General features: G+C 45.0%; 1 protein-coding gene across 10 annotated transcripts in view; it reads left to right on the forward strand.

Annotated features, from left to right (window-relative positions):
* PLCB1 (phospholipase C beta 1) overlaps nucleotides 1-19,648 on the forward strand; it is a 3,004,223-nt gene that overhangs the window by 568,096 nt on the left and 2,416,479 nt on the right. The gene's annotated exons all lie outside the window — the stretch shown is intronic.

Below are 19,648 nucleotides of genomic sequence, written 5' to 3' on the forward strand. Positions count from 1 at the left end.
GCACCCATTCCCATTGAGCCCTATGGGGGCTCGAATGGGAATGGGGAAGGTCCAGGCCCGGGTTCCCTGAGGGAGGAATTACCAGGCCCTCCAAACTCGGAATGGCCCGGTAATTCCCCATTCAGGGAACCCGGACCCGGTTTTGGAGGCAGCCATGCCACCAATAGCGGCATGACTACCGCCAAAGCCGTAATGGGGCCCTCTGACTTGTAGCCAGACATTTCTCAGCAGGAGCTGCCCTTGGGACAATCCTCATAGGGCACACCCTAAATAAAGGAGCTAGCCTCACAACAGGGCATTGTATAAAGAATGTTTTGACAGGCAGGCAGAGAAAATCCCAAGGGAGAAGGATTACTCCATTTTAGTTTTCTGTGAGCCTTTCTTTCCTTTCTGTCTAACAGACCTTCTGCACAGCAAAGCACTTTGCACATGACGCAGTAAGGTCAAAGTCACTTCTCATCTTAAAAAGGATGGGACCCTTGTCCCTAGTGGCTTGTGCATTTATAAGAAGGGGAATCCCCCTCTTTCTTTGATTAATTGTTGGACTGCCAGAAACATTCACCTGCACCTCTTTTGGGAGAGTTCACTTTTCTAAAGCCCTCAGACATTGAGGTGAAGAACCAGAGTTCCAAGACAGAGGCAAACTCTGCTCTGCTCCCTCCATATCCCCTTAGTGGGGTGAATTGCTGCTGGAGCAAGACCTGCCTCTCTGCCAGCTACACTGGGACCAAGGACTGGAGGTGACGGACGTGTGTACGTGTTAGACAGCCTCACCTGGGTTGGGAACAAGGACTCATCCTTTGCCTGAGCCTGTGGATTGGGACTCACTGCAACTGAAGAAGCAAAGCCACTTGTCTCTTTTTTTTTTTTTTTAAACTTTTATTTTTCGTTGCACACAGTCAGTACAGTTGCTTAGTTATATCATTGACACATTCACATAATGCACAGTTGCAATAACATTTTCTATTCATGATCAGGGCTAACTTGCTCGACCCTCTCGGCCAAGTATGCCTTGTATCTGCCCCATATATTCTTGGGCCTTGAGCTGGGAAGCACCGTGTCTATATACACCTCCTCCATATCGTTTGCCCACGCCATGTCCCTGATCCAATCGGCTTTAGTTGGGGGATTCGCACTTTTCCACTTGAGCAAAATCGCTCTCTTGGCCAATAGTAAACTTAAGTTCAGTAGTTTCCGCCATATCGGGTTCATTTTCTCACAAGTCCCCAGCAGGCACATTCGTGGAGTCCACTCAATGGGATGGTCGGCCATCTCATCTAGCACCTGGCATACTTCCTCCCAGTAACCCCGTAGTTTTACACAGGCCCACAACATGTGGTAAATGTCTGCGTTGTCGGCGTGGCACCTCGGGCATTTCCCTGTCATTGCAGGGTATATGTGTTTAAGTCTCATTGGGGTGTAGTGTGTTCTTTGTAGTATTTTATAATGAATCAATCTGTATTTGGAGTTGCAGGAGATCTGTTTAACAAGTGCACAGTGTTGGGACCATTCAACATCTCCCATCTCCTCCCCCAGGTCTTGTTCCCATTTGGCCTTAGCTGTGCGTTGCTCCGAAGGGCGTGTCTGGAGTATAATTCTGTACATACCCGATGCCGTTATCCTATGAGATCCCCCTGCGAACACGTATCCCAGTGCCATGTTAAGTGGAGGTTCATCAGGAAAGGCTGGGTACATGTTCTGGGAGGCTGCCTGCATACGGATGTACTGATGTCTGGTCCCAGGTGTGTTCCCCACCACGTCCCTGATGTCCTCCCATTGAATAAAGTGCCCACTGGTAAACAGTTGACCCCATTGTGCTATGCCCCTAGCTGTCCATTGGTGGGCTGCCTCTCCCTCTAGGTTAAAGGGAGCCTGCGGGGCACCCCAAAGCGGCATACTTGGATGATATATCTTGTTAGTGCCGTATATCTCGACTATTTTGGCCCATGCCGTGATTGTCACTTTAGACGGTTTCAGTGAGTTATAATGTTTGCAGGTGGACCTCGTGAGTTGGTGAAGCGCTAGCATGGCCTCTTTCTCAGGTTGAGTTGGCGTAGGACCCACCGGATTATTAAATGTTGTAGCCCAAAGGGAAGCATATTGTGCCTGCGCAGCCAGATAGTAGAGTTCAAAGTCTGGTGCCATCAGACCGCCCCTGGAGTATTCATTGGTCAGTGCCCTCCAGCCCACCCTAGGGTGACCGCCCCAGACAAATGAAGCACACGCTCCCGTGATCTTAGTAAACAGCGCCCGACCTGGCCAGACCGGCACCGTGCTGAATAAGTAGAATAGCTTTGGGAGAATTATCATTTTCACTAGGGCGATCCTACCCATCATGGAGATAGGAAGAGCCCCCCAGCGCTTCAATTTCAGACATATTGAGTCCCCCAGTTGGTTATAATTCAATGCCCGCGACAACTGTGCCGTCCTGGCTACACACACTCCCAAGTACCGTATATGCGTCGGGCACCACTGTAGGCCATACAGGTCTTGGGGTTTGACTGTGGCCTCAGTGATTGGGAACACTTCTGATTTGTTGGGGTTGAGTCGTAGGCCCGAGATTCTGCCAAATTGTTCCACAATGGACAGGACCCTCCTCAATGTTCTGTCTGGTTCTCTCAGATACAGCAGGATATCGTCTGCGTATAGGTTTATAATGTGTAATGTGGTGCCCATTTTTAGCCCGCATGCAGCGGAGTGGAGCCTCAGAATATCCGCCAAAGGCTCAATTATTAATGCAAACAGTAATGGCGATAGTGGGCAACCCTGTCTAGTGCCCCCGCGCAACTTAAGTTTTTCTGTTAGTGAACCGTTGACTCTAACTCTGGCCTGAGGGGACGAGTATAATAACTTTATCCATTTCATGAATTTCGGCCCGAACCCGTAGTTGCGTAGCACCCCGAACATGAATGGCCAGGACACCGTATCAAAAGCTTTACGCATGTCTAATGATACAGCTATCGCCTGCTGGTCCGGCGGTGCCGTGGTCATGACCTCGTGGCATCTTCTGATGTTAGAGGCTGTGGACCTGCCGGGGATGAATCCAGCCTGATCCTCGTGGACCATGTATGGCATCCAAGGTGTTAACCTTGTGGCAAGTATTTTGGCTAATAGTTTTGCGTCCGTGTTAATTAACGATAGAGGTCTATATGAGCCACAGTCTTCCGGGGGTTTCCCTGCCTTGAGGAGCAACGTTATCACTGCCTCCCTTGTAGTCTCAGGGAGCTCTCCCCTTTCCAGCGCTTTGGTCCACATAGCTAGCAATCTAGGGGCTAGATGATTCTTAAACTCTTTGTAGAATTCTGCGCTAAGGCCATCGGTGCCTGGGGCCTTCCCATTAGGGAGAGCGTCAATTGCCTCAATAATTTCTGCCTCAGTTATCGGTGCCTCCAGTGCATCTCTTGTACTGTCAGCCAGAAGTGTTGTCGGGATGCGGGTGAGATATTGATCAATCTCCGCCTCCGTGGCTTTGGATTGGGGCGAATAAAGTTCCGCATAGAATGTATAGAAGGTGTCGCGAATCTTGGCCTGATCTGTGGTGACGGAGCCGTCTTGTGTGAGTATGCATGGGATATCCGTTGACCCCCTCTCTCCCCTGACAGCCCTGGCCAGCAACCTCCCCGGGCGTTCACTTTCACCATAGCGGCGTGCAGCTGCTGGTCTGTCGAAGTAGCGGATCTCCTGGTCCGCTGCTTCAGTGTATTCCTCCAGTTTATTTTTTACATCCAACGCGAGTTGTGGCGATGGATTAAGCTCATATTGGGATTGTGACACTGTTATTTGCGTCTCGAGCCGTTGCAGCCTGTTTCTGATATCTTTGAGGATACCACTCTCCTTAGATATGGATACACCTCTTATAAACACTTTGAAGGTCTGCCACAGTGTCGCAAGGGAGGGCACAGAGTTTTCATTAAATTCAAAAAACTCAAGTATATGTTGGTCTATTGCGTTCTTATAGATCAGATCGCGCAATGCGGCTGGCTTGAACCTCCATGGCGGCCTGCACTTTGCCACGTCGGGTATGTGGAGCTCCATCAGGATGGGGGAGTGGTCAGAGTAAGTCCTGGGTAGCATCCGAGTGTCGGTCACCCAGGCCAACACCGCGCTATCAGTCAGCCACATGTCTATCCTGGAGTGCATATCATGCACAGTGGAGTAATACGTATATCTCCTCTCGGCAGGATGTAGTGTCCGCCATACATCTTTCAGTCCCAGATCAGCCATATGAGCGATAATCGCCTGAGCGGCTCTAGACAGTGTCCTCGTTTGTGTCGAAGTGCGGTCTATGCCCACGTCGAGAATGGTATTAAAGTCCCCTCCACAAATCAGGTGAGCAGTAGGGTAGTGTGCCAGTTTCCCAAAGACCTCGGAGTAAAATGCCGGGTCATCCACATTGGGACCATACACGTTTAGAAGGACTACCTCTTTGTCCCGTAGAGTGCCGTGGACCAAGACATATCTGCCCCCGACGTCGCAGTCCACCTCACTGCAGGTAAATCGGAGAGTTCTGTGCACCAAAATTGCCGCACCTCTAGCCTTCTTCGAGTAGGTCGTGAAATATTGGTGAGTACCCCAATTTGGGACCAACTGTTCCCCATGTTGTGGACCAATGTGTGTTTCCTGTAGGAAAAGAATCTGTGGGTTATGTCTGTTGATATATGCTGTGATTTTCCGCTTCTTAACCCTAGAGCCCAGACCTCGAACATTCCAGCTCATTATCATAATATTGTCGGTGTTTGTGTCAGCCATTCCTATAAGGTGTTTGCGGGTTTGTGTCTGCAGCAAATTGTTTCACAACGTTTTGACATTTGCTAACGTACCATAACTGTGTGCTTTTTATTTTCTCCCAATGCGTAACGTAACTCTTTCCCAACAGATCAAACTCCCCCCCTACCCCCACCCTCACAGTACCCCGAACATCTACTGTGCTTTTCGGATCCCACTCCCCACCCCCACTTTTCTGCATATGCACCTGCTACAGGGGGGCCTGTGGAGATGACCAGGGCAATGCTCTTAGAATCTTTACATACGAGTAGCCGGTTCCGGCGTTGCTCTCACACATGTGGTAGGCCACGGGTACTGTTTCCGGCAAGGCTCATCGTACAAATAAAATTCTGCCCACCCTCAGCCATTGTAGTCCCCCTACGGGGAAGTAAATCACATACAGCGAGTGACATTCAAACTAAGTAACTTCATACCAGTCAATCTTGACCGTTGGCTTCAGAGCTCCCCGGCAACGCGGGAATATGTGTTTCGACAAAATTGGCGGCTTCCTCAGGGAAGGTAAAGAAGTGAATTTTGTTTTGGTACTGAATCTTGAGTCTTGCCGGATAGAGCATGGCGTATTGGACTTGTCGGTCGCGGAGCAGTTTCTTGACACCGGTAAATTGTTTCCTCTCCTGCTGCACTGCAAGTGTGAAGTCGGGGTAGATCCGTATCACGCTAGTCTCCCATCGTAGCTCCTGCTTTTCCCTCGCCGTGCGTAATATCAGATCCCTGTCTCTATAGTTCAACACGCGTGCAATTATTGGTCTGGGGTATGCTCCCGGCTTCGGCTTCGGGGCCATGGATCTGTGAGCACGCTCGATAATGAACATGGGTGACCATCCGGGGTCCCCCAGCACCGTACGAAGGAGGGCCTCCACACCTTTCTCCATGGAGCCCTTCATCGCCTCCTCAGGTACCCCCAAAATGCGAACATTGTTTCGCCGTGACCTCGCCTCCAAGTCCTCGCACTTATTCTTGACCATTCCCAGCTCAATCGCCAACGTGGATACCGTACTTTTCAGGGCCTCGAGTGCGTCCTCCGCGCCCGAAATTCTAGTTTCTGCCTCCGTAACACGTGCCGTTGTTTTGTCCATTTTCGACTTAATGGAGGCCACATCAGCGGTAATCCCATCAAGTTTGTCGTTCAGAGCTGAGAACCCTTGTTGCATAGCGAGGAAGACCGCTTGGGGGTCCATCAGAGTGGACGGTGGGCTCTGCTGCTCCATCTGTGTCGTTGGTTCCTCAATCCCGGCTGCCGAATTCCTCCGGGTAGATGTGGTGAATTTGTCGATCGTCCCCTTGCTCTTCTTGGGTCCGTGATTCTTGGGCATTATCCCGTGGTTTCCGTACTATCGTGTCTGCCTGGGTCGTGCAGCGCTCCGTCCCCCTCCGGACGTCCCACAGTGAGCCGTCGTGATGTGTGCGCTGCCCCCCTGGCCCAAGCAACTCGGCCCGCGTTAGTCAGGCAGCTCCGACCCGACCGCCAAACCTCGCCCAACAGGTGGGCCAGCCGCAGAGCCTCCGCGAGCCTCTAGGCCCAAGCGTGAAGTATCTCGGGGGGGCCGCGGACAGCAGGAACCGCCCACGCGGCTGTCCGATGTAGAGGCCCTCACCGCGAGCCGCTCCGGCGTCTTTCCCCAGCCGCTGCGCTTATCCGTGTTGTTTGGCCGGCGTCCGCAGCCCCGTTGTCGTAGTTCGGATGGGCGGAGTTCCCCCGTTCAGCAGCCTCCGGTGGTGGGTGGCAGCGATGGACCGCGAGGAGGGAGATCTAGCAAGCGCCCGGCGCGGAACGGAGCGCCCAGAGCGGGCCCGAATGTCGGGATCGGAGCGCGGATTGTGCCTGTCACACGCCGGGCTCCTCCCCCCTCTCAGCGCCGGCTCGACCCAGAGGCCGGCGTAATCTTCGTGCCGCTGTATTTTCGAAGTCCAGCCACCACTGACGCTCAGATTTCACGGTCGTGCTGACCCATCGTTGCCACACATTTCCTGCATCGGATTTGTAAAACCGGATCCGTTTAGCGGTGATATTTGCAGAGCGGCCCTGGTTCTCTCCGGAGCTCACACGGGAGCGGCCATCTTCTCCCGTGGGCAACAGCGCCCCCCATCCGTGATCAAGCCACTTGTCTCTTACATTTCTACTGCATTGAACCATCATCAATCACGTTCAAAAGCATGACACATTGTGCTTCCAATGGCATGTATTTGAAAGGGTTCCACGTGTTAATATCCCCGCAAAAATATCACCATACAAAAATATCGCCATATTTTTGCAGCAATATTAATGCATGGAACCTGCAGGGGACACCCCTGCAACCCCTGCATTATTTTTAAAGGAGCGGGGGACACCCTGGCAAATCCCTGCCCCCAAGAACCCAAAAATGATCCCCCCAAAAATATTTCCTTGGCCGTTCCAGACAACCATATATACGGCAATATTTTTGGTGGGGATAATATGTAGTGATACCTTTGAAAGTATCCGAACCACTGTTGCTTCTACTCGAACCGGTTAGCCTTTGCACCATGCAAGATGAGTGCAATGATTGTCCTTGTCTCGAGCAAGAAGCTTGCAGCTGAAGAATTCTATGAACTGACACATTTTGAATAGCGTCTTGAACTGCCATTATCTTTGTTGCTGGACCACGTTCCAATGCCGAACTGACCCTGGTGTCCTCATAAACTTGCACCATTCAAATGCTGCATCGAACCGCAAAGAGCTCATCCAGCTCAAGTTCTAACTCAACTTGAGGCCTGCCCTCAATCTGGATCACCACGATTGGCCGCCTTTGAACATGGTACAGCCCACTAGCACCAATATGAATCCTGGTTGGACATATGACATCCCACTCAAACCCACACTCACAGGGAACACAACCACTGATGAAACACTCAAATTTTGGCGCAACAAACAGATGCCCACCACGCTTTGGAACACCCAGGAACTCACACGAAATGTGTTCAGCTTACAGGGCACTCCTCATCACAGCTAAAGCATACTTCACATCATCCCTCATGAAAGCATCCAAGAGCAGAGTGACCACCCAACCTGTTAAGTACTGCATCAACTCCTGCCATACTCTGTAATAGTGTAATCCACTGACAAATGTAATGACATCAACAACTTCTTCACAGACAAGATAGGCACACTTTGCTTTGGTGTAAACATTAATTGAAAAAATGTCTTCTTGCCTTAAGGCAAATTGTGCCCTAGTGCTATTACCGTGCAACGATTGTACGTGCACCAGGGTAAGGTTTCTGTAATTTCTACTTCCGGCTGCTTTCGCATGCTTTTATCTTGATTGGTTATCTAGATCAGATGATCAATTGAACAAATAATGGAAGTAGGCTGCATGTTTGCCACTCACCTCCTATGGATTGCAATATCTCAATAGCTCCTTAATTATCGGAGACACAGTACAATTCTGACTGGTCAGTAGAAGACATATTAAATAGCTTGGGAGCTAAAGCATTCATTATAAAGTCAATAAACATCAGACTCCCACTTATGGATTCTCGAAAGGAAACTAGTGACATCAGACTGTAAATCGAATCAGATAAGGGGGCAGCGAAAGAAAGCCACATCTGAGCATGCTTGAATGCGGTTTGCATAATAGCATAGCCTTGATTAAGGAAGGACAAGGCCACAGCTTTTGACTCTCCGTGATGGATTCAAGGATGTGTCACGAGCCATAGCATTCTAGCACACTTTGTTTTGAACGGTGTCATACGCGATCACCGTGTTCTTGAACTGACTTTCTAAGTGTGTTTCTAAAACATATGCTTTTCTGCTTCTCGACTCACAGTGTTTTTATGCTTTGTAAAATGTAGTCAAAGTGCTTTACTTAACATTTCCTGCCACAGACTCATGCATTAGTCATGTTGGAGACCTGTAGATATCACTCTGTTTCATGTTATTACATGCAGTTATTGATTTTCTGCACAGAATACCCTGGACTCGAATGCACTTTAACATGAAATATGAGCACAAAGCACGCCAGCCATTTCTTGAAAATGGAACTTCTGTGAGTCAAGGGCTGGGAATACCACACACGTAGTACCTATAAAAGAGAAAGTCTACCGAAATTGGGCACTTAGCGGCGGAATCACCTGCGCTAACACAGTCATAAAACATGGAGCAGTGATATAAACACAGACAAGCAAGCCTAATGCAGGTGACAGAAGGTTGGTGATTACTGGTGCCCTACTAGACTCCGAAAATAACAGAATTTCAATGAACACTGTCTAACTGCTCTGGGCTTACAGTTAATTTATTTGCTGGCAAGACATATTGCGGGTAAAATTATGCATACGCAATCTTGTAAAACCCACAGCCAAAACGTGTTGCGACTCTCTGGGTCTTTATCTAGGCCTTTTATCCACTTTTATCCACTTCATTGTGAGTATGAAATCGAGAAAGGTGTCCGATGAGCAGCAATTAGGACTCTTCTGGTGGGTCCTTCAAATGCGTGTCATGCCCCAGTCATTGCTGTTTTCCCTGCAGACCTGAGCTAAGATAATTTAGGCAGATAACACATTTGCATTGCAAATAGAGACATTGATAACATGCTATTTAAGCCCAGAATGAGGCCCTGCTTGTGCTTGATACACTACTCTCCTCATTTGGGGGTTCTACAGAAATGAATGGCAGTGAGGAGTAATGGTAGTGCTTTCTTTGCAGCACTGACGGGCGACCCAGGTTCAATCACTGCAGGCACTTGTTGGGCACTACCTCTCTGCTGCATTACTAATGGGCCATGTGAGCATAAATCCATCTCTGAAGAGCATGAGAGCCTGACATCCTTTCCTTGATCAAGCCCTGAACGGAAACAGATCTGGGGCATGGGGAGGGGGGCCGCACTACAGGACAGGGTTAAGTAGCTGATTATATTGAACTAGGTGTCATTTTAGGTGCTCAGCTCAGGAACATGGCTTGCCTATGGAAAGGCCTAGTCTGTTGTGGGGGGAAAAATGGCGTATGTACTTTGTGCACCCCAGGCAGTCTGCACAGCTGTTGTCACTGTGTCAGGTTCTGGTGACGTTCTAGCCAGGAGCCTTCACTGGCATTCACACTCTGAGTAAGTGCATGAGATAGCAGGTGGCATTAATCAGCTGTTGCAGACTGTGCATGATATGCAGAGGTTTTTTTAGAATGGAGTGAGTAAGCGGCCAGGGCCAGAGCCCTCCCAGCCCCCAATGCAGAAACTGCCACTGGGGAGTAACTATTCCCAAGTCTGTTGACAAATTTTACATGGCCGGCTTTACATTTTCAGTGCAGGTAAGAAAAGTGAGTATGAAAACTGATTCCAAAAATTGGTTGACAAACTGACAGAACATAAGGCACTAATTTTAACAAATTACTTTTTTCATTTCTGTAAAAGGTTTATGTCCCCTTGAAACACCTCTAATGCCTCTAGGACCCGAGTATGCCCATGCCACATTGTATATGGATATGTGAAAGTGGAAATTAAAATGTGTGCCCCTTTTTCGGGCATATGCCATCTGATCCAGTAGAATTTTTTAAACACTAAGGTGGTATGTGATTGCAAAGCAAAGTCTTGTCGACACATGGCCAACTGGTGGTTGAATCTTTTTGTGCTCGACTCATGAACATGTAAATACCATGCATAGAAATTTTTCAAACAGATAAAGGCATACGTAACAAATATATATCAAATTGCATAGCTGTCAAGTTTCCCAGTTCCATGCGTAATCTTTAAACCAGTCCTGGTTTTTGTCGTACTGCATGCCAGGACTTGTAGACACACCATTGCAATGGGTAAAAACTAAACTAAAAGTTCCAGCATGCAATTGGAAAGAAAAAGCAGGACTGGCTCGAGAGGTCACGCATGGAACTGGGAAACATGCCATGGAGCGAATTGCAACCAACTAAGCATTAACTAAAAAATAAAGATAACATCTCTTTTTATTATTTCTGGTACCAACTAAACATTTGGATAGTAGAAGCACCCTGCAAATAGTGTTAAGATACCTTGTTTTATGGATAATTCATTTATGTGATGTGTTGTGCTGGTTAACTTCAGCCAATGAAAGTGAACTTTGGCACCACATCAATGATTAGTGAAAAGAAAACTTGGATGTCAAAGGGTAGAGGAGCAGCTGCACGCCTCTGCAGTAAACCCTGCCCCTACTACCTCCCATATGTTGGAGACCTGAGATTGTGCGGTATTTGACACCTACAGTTGTGCCAATACTGCAGCGTGTGTTCAAAAGAAGATACCCATTGAGAGAACCCTACCGAATGTATCCCTGAAGGGATGACAACTTGAGGCAGGAACTCCCTGAAGGAATATGAGAAGGGGCAGAGAAACGAAGACAATGATGTCACAAAAAGTATGCAGAGCGTCTTGGGATACTGACTAAAGAGAATGTATGGATCCTAAAGAAACTAATGACCAAGTAAGGAATCAAGTGAGCTCTAAAATATAAACAATGGAGATTATATGTGCACAAAGTGCTGCAGACATCGTAGAAGTTGGCTATACGTAGTGATTAGAACACAGGCAAAGCCGCCATTGTATAGAAGCTAGACATCGGTATGATCAATTTAGTAAAGCAGGACCCATGAAGCAGGAAGGGAAAGCTGTGTTGCAGCAAGAACAAGCAGAATAGTTCCCCCTATACTTGTCCCTACCACGTTTCCTCGCCATTACTACCCTTACACACATGCACACACACGCACACACACACACAGACACACACATATATAAAAGAAAATAAAAAGTAGGCTTACAAGAGTCAAACTAGCAGACCCCAAACTAAATGTGGTTGTTGTAATCACTATTAAGGTTTTTATTATCAGTGAGGTCTAGCTGAAGTGCAAGACCTCTCAAGGCATAGAGAGAAAGGGTGCACATCTGGATTACCCTTACTCGATTAAGGTGACACCCCAAGCATTGTCAACAAGTGTCGAATGTGTGAGTCCCTCGGTACAGAAAAAAACATGGCCAGATAACTTGTTATAGAGAATAGTAATAATGCAGCAGGGTTTACAATCAGTTAGTTCTCTGTGCTAAACCAGAGGAGAAGTATCCATGTGCCTAGCTGTCTGGTTGGTTGGCATCATCAGGGAGATGCAGGAAAGGTACATGCTCATCCTAGGCAACAGAGTAAGTGACTGATGTATGCATTCCATCTATTAGCTTATGATGGAACACCAAATATTTCAACATTTGTCAACATAGTAAATATCATACTACTGAGAATGAGCAAGGTCAAATATCCTGTGGCTGAGTTGCAATGTCACTAGTGACATTGAGAAATTAAGGTTCCACATCTGAATTACCATTACTAATTTAAGTTGAAACCCCAAGCATTTCAACATGTTTCAAAAGTGGAAGCATTGTCCCTTACTGAGAATGAACAAGGCCAAATGACCTTTTACATGGGATGGTGCCACGCTAAGGAGGGTCTTCAATGATTGTTTAGCTCTCTCTGCCATAACACGGGTGAAATAGGCATTTCAAAAAAATTCAAACCGTGCACACCAGGATGGTCCAGCTCTCAAATGCCAGCCATTACTCCTCTGACAAAGAGTACTAACAGCGACCCCAGACATAATTTTGACATTGTTAGACATTATGAGTGAGGTGTGGCAGAAGTTAATTACCCTAAACATAGAGATCACATAGGGCTGCATCTATATTACCATTATTAATGTAGGGTTAAACCCTAAACCTTTTAACATCTGACCCATTATTAGAGGCCCTTCTACTAAGAAATTGCCACAAGTAAATGCACTTAATCTCATGCAGATGTATGACCTCCACCAATCTTCAAAATGTTGGCCACGCGGCCTTTACTGGCTACTGTCATGAGACACATATTTTATGAGCACAAGGTGTCAAATCAGACATGTCCAAGTTAGCTTTCATCAAAGTACTAATTACCAAGGTCTCGGGTGAATCTAACTGACCAGTCCAAATTCAGACTAACTTTGAATATCTTATAGTATGCAAAAATGCTCAATTAAACATGGACTAACCAGTTGCAGTATTCTATTGAGCATAACCACCTGTTGGACCAGGCAAAAACAATATTTCACCCACAGCCTAGGACACATGCTGTGGCCTCCTTTATCCTTGATGACCTAAAACAAGAGGTGGATTCTGGAGGTGCTGAAGCCTTAGTCCTGTTACATATTTTCGGGGCCTTCAGCATAATCTGCCATGTTACCCTACTCTCCCGCCTCCATGAAGTAGGCTTCATTGGTCGAGCACTGGACTAGCTGTAATCCTTTCTTGTTGGGAGATAACAACTGATTCATTTGGCTCTTTTTGAATCTTGTCCACAGTGCTCTTATCAACAGTCCTTACTATTCAAGATGCATCTAACTCCAACCGTGGAATTCAAATGATCATTTGGCATAGGAGTATATAACTAGGCTGATTATAGGCAATTCATTATTAAGCTTAAGATCAACATCCCTGACACCAAAGCAACTTTCTCTGCTATATGTTAGCAGTTGAACAATTGATGTGTGTGAATGGCCCTGCAAATCCATACCCAGGTGTTACTGTTCTTGGCACATATCCACATGTAATATGAGCATCATTTATTTCTGGGTATTCCATTATTTTTCAATCACTGCATGAAGCAGACCCAGAATTATTTTGCCATCTAAATATATATCTCTGCAGACTTGAGAATATACAGGTTGTCATTCAGGTCCCTGATTGAGGTTAAATCATTCTTCATGGTACACAAAGACATTATGAGAACCTCTATTGATGGGGAACACATTACCCCACTTCGCCCACTTATGTCACATGCACTCAGAGGCTAAGAGAATGCACACAATTCAAGAAACAAAGGCTGAGAAGCTGACATGTTTCAATCTTGGCAACCAAGCAATGGACTACTGTATGGTCGCGAGTAAAAGACATGGAGAATCACCTTACATTGAGAAACCTTCTGAAGGCATGTCTGTTTCTCCAATATGAGTACTGCTGACATCCTTAGCACTAGGAAGCTGCTTTGGTGATGACAGTTCCACTTAAGAAAAACTGTTAAGATAGCATGTTAAAGCAAAATAACTGTTGGGTTGCACTAGATCATTCATTCTACAGTGTTGGAACTGGCTAGGGCCTCTTCTAACAATATCCACATCTAAATGATGAATGCAAAATAATTCCATCTATAATGTATGTTTCCTTGACAAACATCAGATCTATGTATTGTCGGTAGCTTAACTCTGACTCCCCCATGATTTGTAACTCAGTGATTCTATTTCTGCAACCCCACACATCTTTCCTTAATGTATCAGATAAGGACCTTGAAAGATAATCAAGTACTGTGGACCCTGTACCACTGACATGGAAAAGGCTCAAGCAACTCGCAATGTAATGATATAAAAGCATGGAATTTGAAAATGTATTTTAAAAAGCACAGCATTTGCATCCCATTGTAGAATCACCTGCTATTCTGCATACAATAATCTTTTCCAAAACCAAATTGTATGGCAATAGGAGGAGCAACTGAGTAAGTATTATTGGAAATGAGAAGGCATTGCCTGGTTGTTGCTGACATTGACGTTGTCACATAAGAACCACAATTGAGAATGCTCGCCCAATGGCCAATGATTCTAGGGATAGCTTTATCAGTTCAGTTATGGTCTGGTTCTAGAGAGATAAGGTGAATGATTACAATATATGTGTCATTTGCAAGTTCTTCTGTTTGGAAACATAACATCAAGGTATTTGTACCAATAGTGACAGGAGGCACCACAATGCCAAAATTGCCTTTACACAAAACCAATTTTGATTAGATAAGATAACATAACATTTTAAGATGGCTGCTGAGATAAAGCACATGGTACTTAGGCTGTCAGTTGTGTGAGGAACATGCTCCTGGGTCCCCTCCTGGCAACAGACTGACAAAATATCCAGTGATGGCTGAAGTAAAGTAGAGAAAACTTAATTGCCCCTAATGCTTCCACTATACACTAAGAAATGGCATGCTGTGCACAACTCACTCTTTAACTCCCCATTAGTTACTGGTCAGTATTTTTATACAACAAACTATGGTATTTCCCAATTTCAAATATCAGCTTATTCGAGTAACTCTCCCAGCAAAACATACATTCTCATATTATCTCTGTTGCTCCTCTCACATGGTTGCTCTAAAACCCTCATATTATCCTCCCATTCACAGCCTTAGAATACTTACAACCAAACATCAGTCTGTCACCTCAAATGATTGTCAAGAGCTATCAACAAACACTGCACAATTCCAAGTGGTTCAGTATTATAGAGCTCTATTCTATAATAAAGTATAATGGCCTTTACACGAGTGCAGCATTGTTACTGTCATCTGGTAGGATTGAGGAGTAAATACATTAAGGGAGACATAGGCTGGCAGCAACCATTCTTTATATAAACCACAATGTAATGCATTGTTTAATTGAATATGATACTGGCTATTAAATGATACAAGGTTAGAGCAATGGCTTAAATGGAAATAGCAAGTAATTAATGGTAAACCGACAAAACAAAGCAAACACATATTGATTGATTGCTATTAAATATTTAGAAAATGAAATCTTACATAGAACATTGTCCTATTACTTGCAGCATAATGTACATATCATGCAGTATCTTAATCTTCAAACGTTAATTCACGCTATATCAAAATGTACATGTGATGTAGAAACAATAATTAGGCAAGCTCTTTGAAAGGCAGGATTGTCCAGACCACATTACATCAATTTGATCATTGCATAGCAGATTGATGTCCAACTGTGTTTACCAAAGACAATGGTCCCAGTTTATAAACTTCAAAAATATCATTAAATATGAGCTTTATATTTCAAGTTCAGGCTCAAACTTGTTTATGTTTTTTAAACACCTTTAAGACTACACTTGCAGTTGTTGATGAATGCCTGATCCACTATTAAGTGGAAATTCAAATGGCAGATGTTTACAAAGGCCCTTAACCTTGGAAAGCATTACGACTTAATATGAATGTGTGTCTGCTCCATTAAGCTGCATATTAAAATGTTCATTTGGTCAAAAGAATATCTTAAAGCATAGGTTTGTGTTGATAAAGGAACAAGCCACCCAAATGAAAATCAGATAAATTATACAGCACAAAATCAACTTAAACTGTGCATTCAAAGTGGAATACATTATTGGTTATAATTTTTAAACCATTTGTCCAATTAGAAAACCAGGGACAGGTCTGGGTTCAGCAGAAAAAAAATGAATCCTATGCATTCAAAAACAATACATAAAATGTAAGATGTATGCATCAGGAACATTAATGATATCTCTGTATTATGAATATTCCTGCAAATCTTAATATGCTATTTTACCAATATCCCATGTCATTGTGGATATTCATTTTAAAATGAATACTACAGTTTAATATTGGTTTTACTCCAAGGGATGGGGCTAGAACATAGCCAATAAATTATGGCACATACAAATTTGATGGACCAATAAAAGCAATGAGGAGACCCAGGTAGGTGGGAACATGTGAAGAGCACCTATCATAGAGACTGTCAAAACCCTCTGTCACATGCTGCATGGATATTTAAGCTCAAACACGTAGGAAGAAGTGAGAACTTTATGGGAAACCAGAAAAGCAAAATAGCCCATTTGGCAGATGTGCATTCCAACTGGAGTAAGCTAGTGGGGAAATGTCATTAAAAGGGCCTTATCCAAGCTGGACTGAGTGCGGAGCACTTCCCCAAAGCAGGACCAGATTACAGCAGGTGCCCTCACTGAAAGGAAAACCTCCCCTGGCGGAACAGCATGATGCCAGTTACAGTTCCTATCTGTCCTGGGCATTTTGAAAGACAGAAAAAGAAGTGATACAGCGAGCAACAGATTGTTTAGAAATGTTTTTCCCAGGAGTTACTTAAATCCCAGATAGCATCTAAAGGTATTTGGTGAGGTCTGTGTAAAAGCACGCTATTCCACTGAAAGTGGAAACATAGTTACCTGGGTCTTTGCCCAAGCTAAGAACTCATAGTTTGTCATAGATAATGCCCAACACTTTAGATGTACATCATCCTGTGGAATTGGAGATCTAAATGTCAGTGTAAACTACTAATGTGTACAGATGTGAGACTGATTACCCCTCTTTACGCTGACAACAAATTAGGCTTTTGATGCTTATAGACTAAACAAATGTAGCTTTAATAATTCATTCTACAAACCAAACAAATATTTGGAACCGACAAAAACTCACATTAAAAAAACGAATTTATTGATTATTAAAAAGAAGATAAAATGAAGTGTATCATAACCAACATTTTGAATTCCATTTTTGTCAAAATCGACTACTGTAGCGCTCTTTACCTGGGGACTAGTCAGTCCAACCTTAATAAATTGCAAACCATTCAAAATAATGCCATAAGGGCAGCCTTAAACATCCCGAGACGTTCACATATCTCCTCCGTCAGATCTAACCTACATTGGCTCCCGATAAAACAAAGAATTGCCCTAAAAACCCTAGCCTTGACCCACAAATGCCTGAACAATAATGCCCCACCAAACCTCTCCTCCCGCCTCACACTCCACACCTCCTCTCGACCCACAAGATCGGCCCAAACTCACAGCCTTACCCTGCCTAGATTCAAACTCCAAAAAGCGGGTGGCGTGAGCTTTCCAGTCTTAGCTTCCAAACTCTGGAACACTCTACCCAATCCTATCAGAGCTGAACCGTTGTTCCAAACCTTCAAGAACAACGCCAACATGTGGCTGTTCTCTCATGTTCAGTGAGGCGCCTCTCTCAGACCTGCCTGCCACATGTAATATAATTACATGTATACACACCTCTTATCGTATCTGTATCTCAATTTGTTAATGGTATTTCTTTCTGTACTTTCTGTATAGTTGTACATTTACTGTGCATTTACTGTTTACTGTAACCTTTTTGCAGGATTATGTGCCCGGTTGCCCTTCGGCCTTGTTTGCGCTTTACAAATAAACAAAATATCAAATATCAATAAGATTAACACAAGTAAAAATCTTTCTTTGAACTACTGAGACATAAACAACTATCTTGTTTTGTGGCAAACATTATTCACCTTTTGATAGCCAGGGGTAGAAAAAGGTGGGATTAAGACAGACACCATTCTACTTTGTAGATTGATTTATTTTTTGGGCAACCATCCATTTTAATTTTGTGTCTACCTTCTAAAGTATCTGAGCCTATTGCCTAGAATAGTCGGTATCAGGTTATATTATCCCCAAAAATAATGTCGACATACATATAGCCGCTGGGAAATGGCATAGGTGACATTATTTAGGGGGATAATATATGGGTTAAATGGGAGCAGGGATTGCGGGGGTGTTCCCCCTCCATTAGGTTCCATGGGGTAATATCGCTGCAAAAAAATTGTGCCATTTTTGTATGGCGAAATGTTTGCAGGGATACTATCACATGGAACGAATAGTCATTCATATCTTTTTTTCTTTGTACAGGTGCCTGTGCAAAGATTCAAAGTGAACTGGATTTTGGTAATATTACATTACAATGTTAATGTGACAATAGTAGGCAGGCCACAGTACATTTATTTTCATTGCAGACCATCATTATTTGTAGTGTTTTAAAGGTGACTTCTACAGTGCTGGAAGTTAGGGCACAACCAGCATCGTCTTTGTTGCATGTCACCCCTTCTGGGGGACATGGCACATTCCAGTGTTGGTGCCCTGTTCACATGGGATAACCATGTGACCAGGTAAATGAAAGGAACAAGCCCCTTCTGGCTCGTCAGTTGATCTCCAACCTGACCCCGGTGTCGTTTCTTGAGTGCACCCTGCTGGTGCAATACCGCATGCATGACCATGGCTGAGTGTGCAACCTCGGCCTCGGTGCCCCCAGAGCCGGGGCTGCCGTGAGCTGGTTGCCCCCAGCCACATGGTATGCTCTGGTGATCCCGGGCGAGTGGGGTGCCTCCGCCTCCTTTGTTTGCTGCATGATTGTGGCACTGGCAATCAGTGCCGGTGATCCCGACACTGGCTGAGGCCCGCCCGGTAACACAGGTGGGCTCAACAACAGTCTTGATTTATAATTTTAAATAAAACAAAATGTTAGCATTAAACTAGCCTTTCGATTGTCCCAGATTTTAGGTTGGGACTGTTGTTGCGAGGATATTATTCTGCCTCTAAAATTGATGCCACTGTTCAGTTGTGCCCATTTTCAGCATGCCAACTATAGACCAAAAAAGCTTACAGGAGATTGCTGCTTAAAAAAAACATAATCTTTCCCCATTAACAGGTGTGCCTTCCCCATCCAAGCTCATACGGATCAACCAGGTCTGTGGGTTCCTAGTAGTCTGTGAGTGATGATTGGACAGTATATATAAGCCACTGTGGCAATGAAAGGGTTAACAGGTGATGGTTGCAGGAAGGTTGGTGGTTATCCCAGGTCACACTGTGAGAACGAAAACGTGCTTTTTGGAAGAGCAAGGGTCAGAGCTAAATATGCAAATTATAGAAACAGGTTAAAGGGTAACTAACGTGGATAGCTTGTGTTTAATGTGTAGCCACTGGGAAAATCAAAGCCCTTCTCTACCAATAAAAACAAAAAAAGTAACAGGAAGCGAATAACATAAGGAACAAGTGTATTGATGCCTTCAGGGCCCAGGGGACATTTCACTGCAGCTCGGCCTGACTGATTGTGAAATGCAAAATCACTCACCGACCAGTCAAATAGGGCAGCGAGTAGAGCGCTCGCTTTGACATACGTGCAAAGCCTGCTGATGCAGGTTCTTATCCTGGCAGGGGCCAAACTCAGCCTTGCATCCTTCCGAGGTTGATAAATGAGCACCACACACAGTGGGCAATAATACGCAGCACTCAGATGCCTGAGGGTTCGTAGCACTATATAAATGCTGATTATTACTTTTTATTATAAA

This window comes from Ambystoma mexicanum, chromosome 4q (assembly GCF_040938575.1).
Source record: "Ambystoma mexicanum isolate Mex_15411 chromosome 4q, UKY_AmexF1_1, whole genome shotgun sequence".
NCBI classification, from domain to species: Eukaryota; Metazoa; Chordata; class Amphibia; order Caudata; family Ambystomatidae; genus Ambystoma; species Ambystoma mexicanum.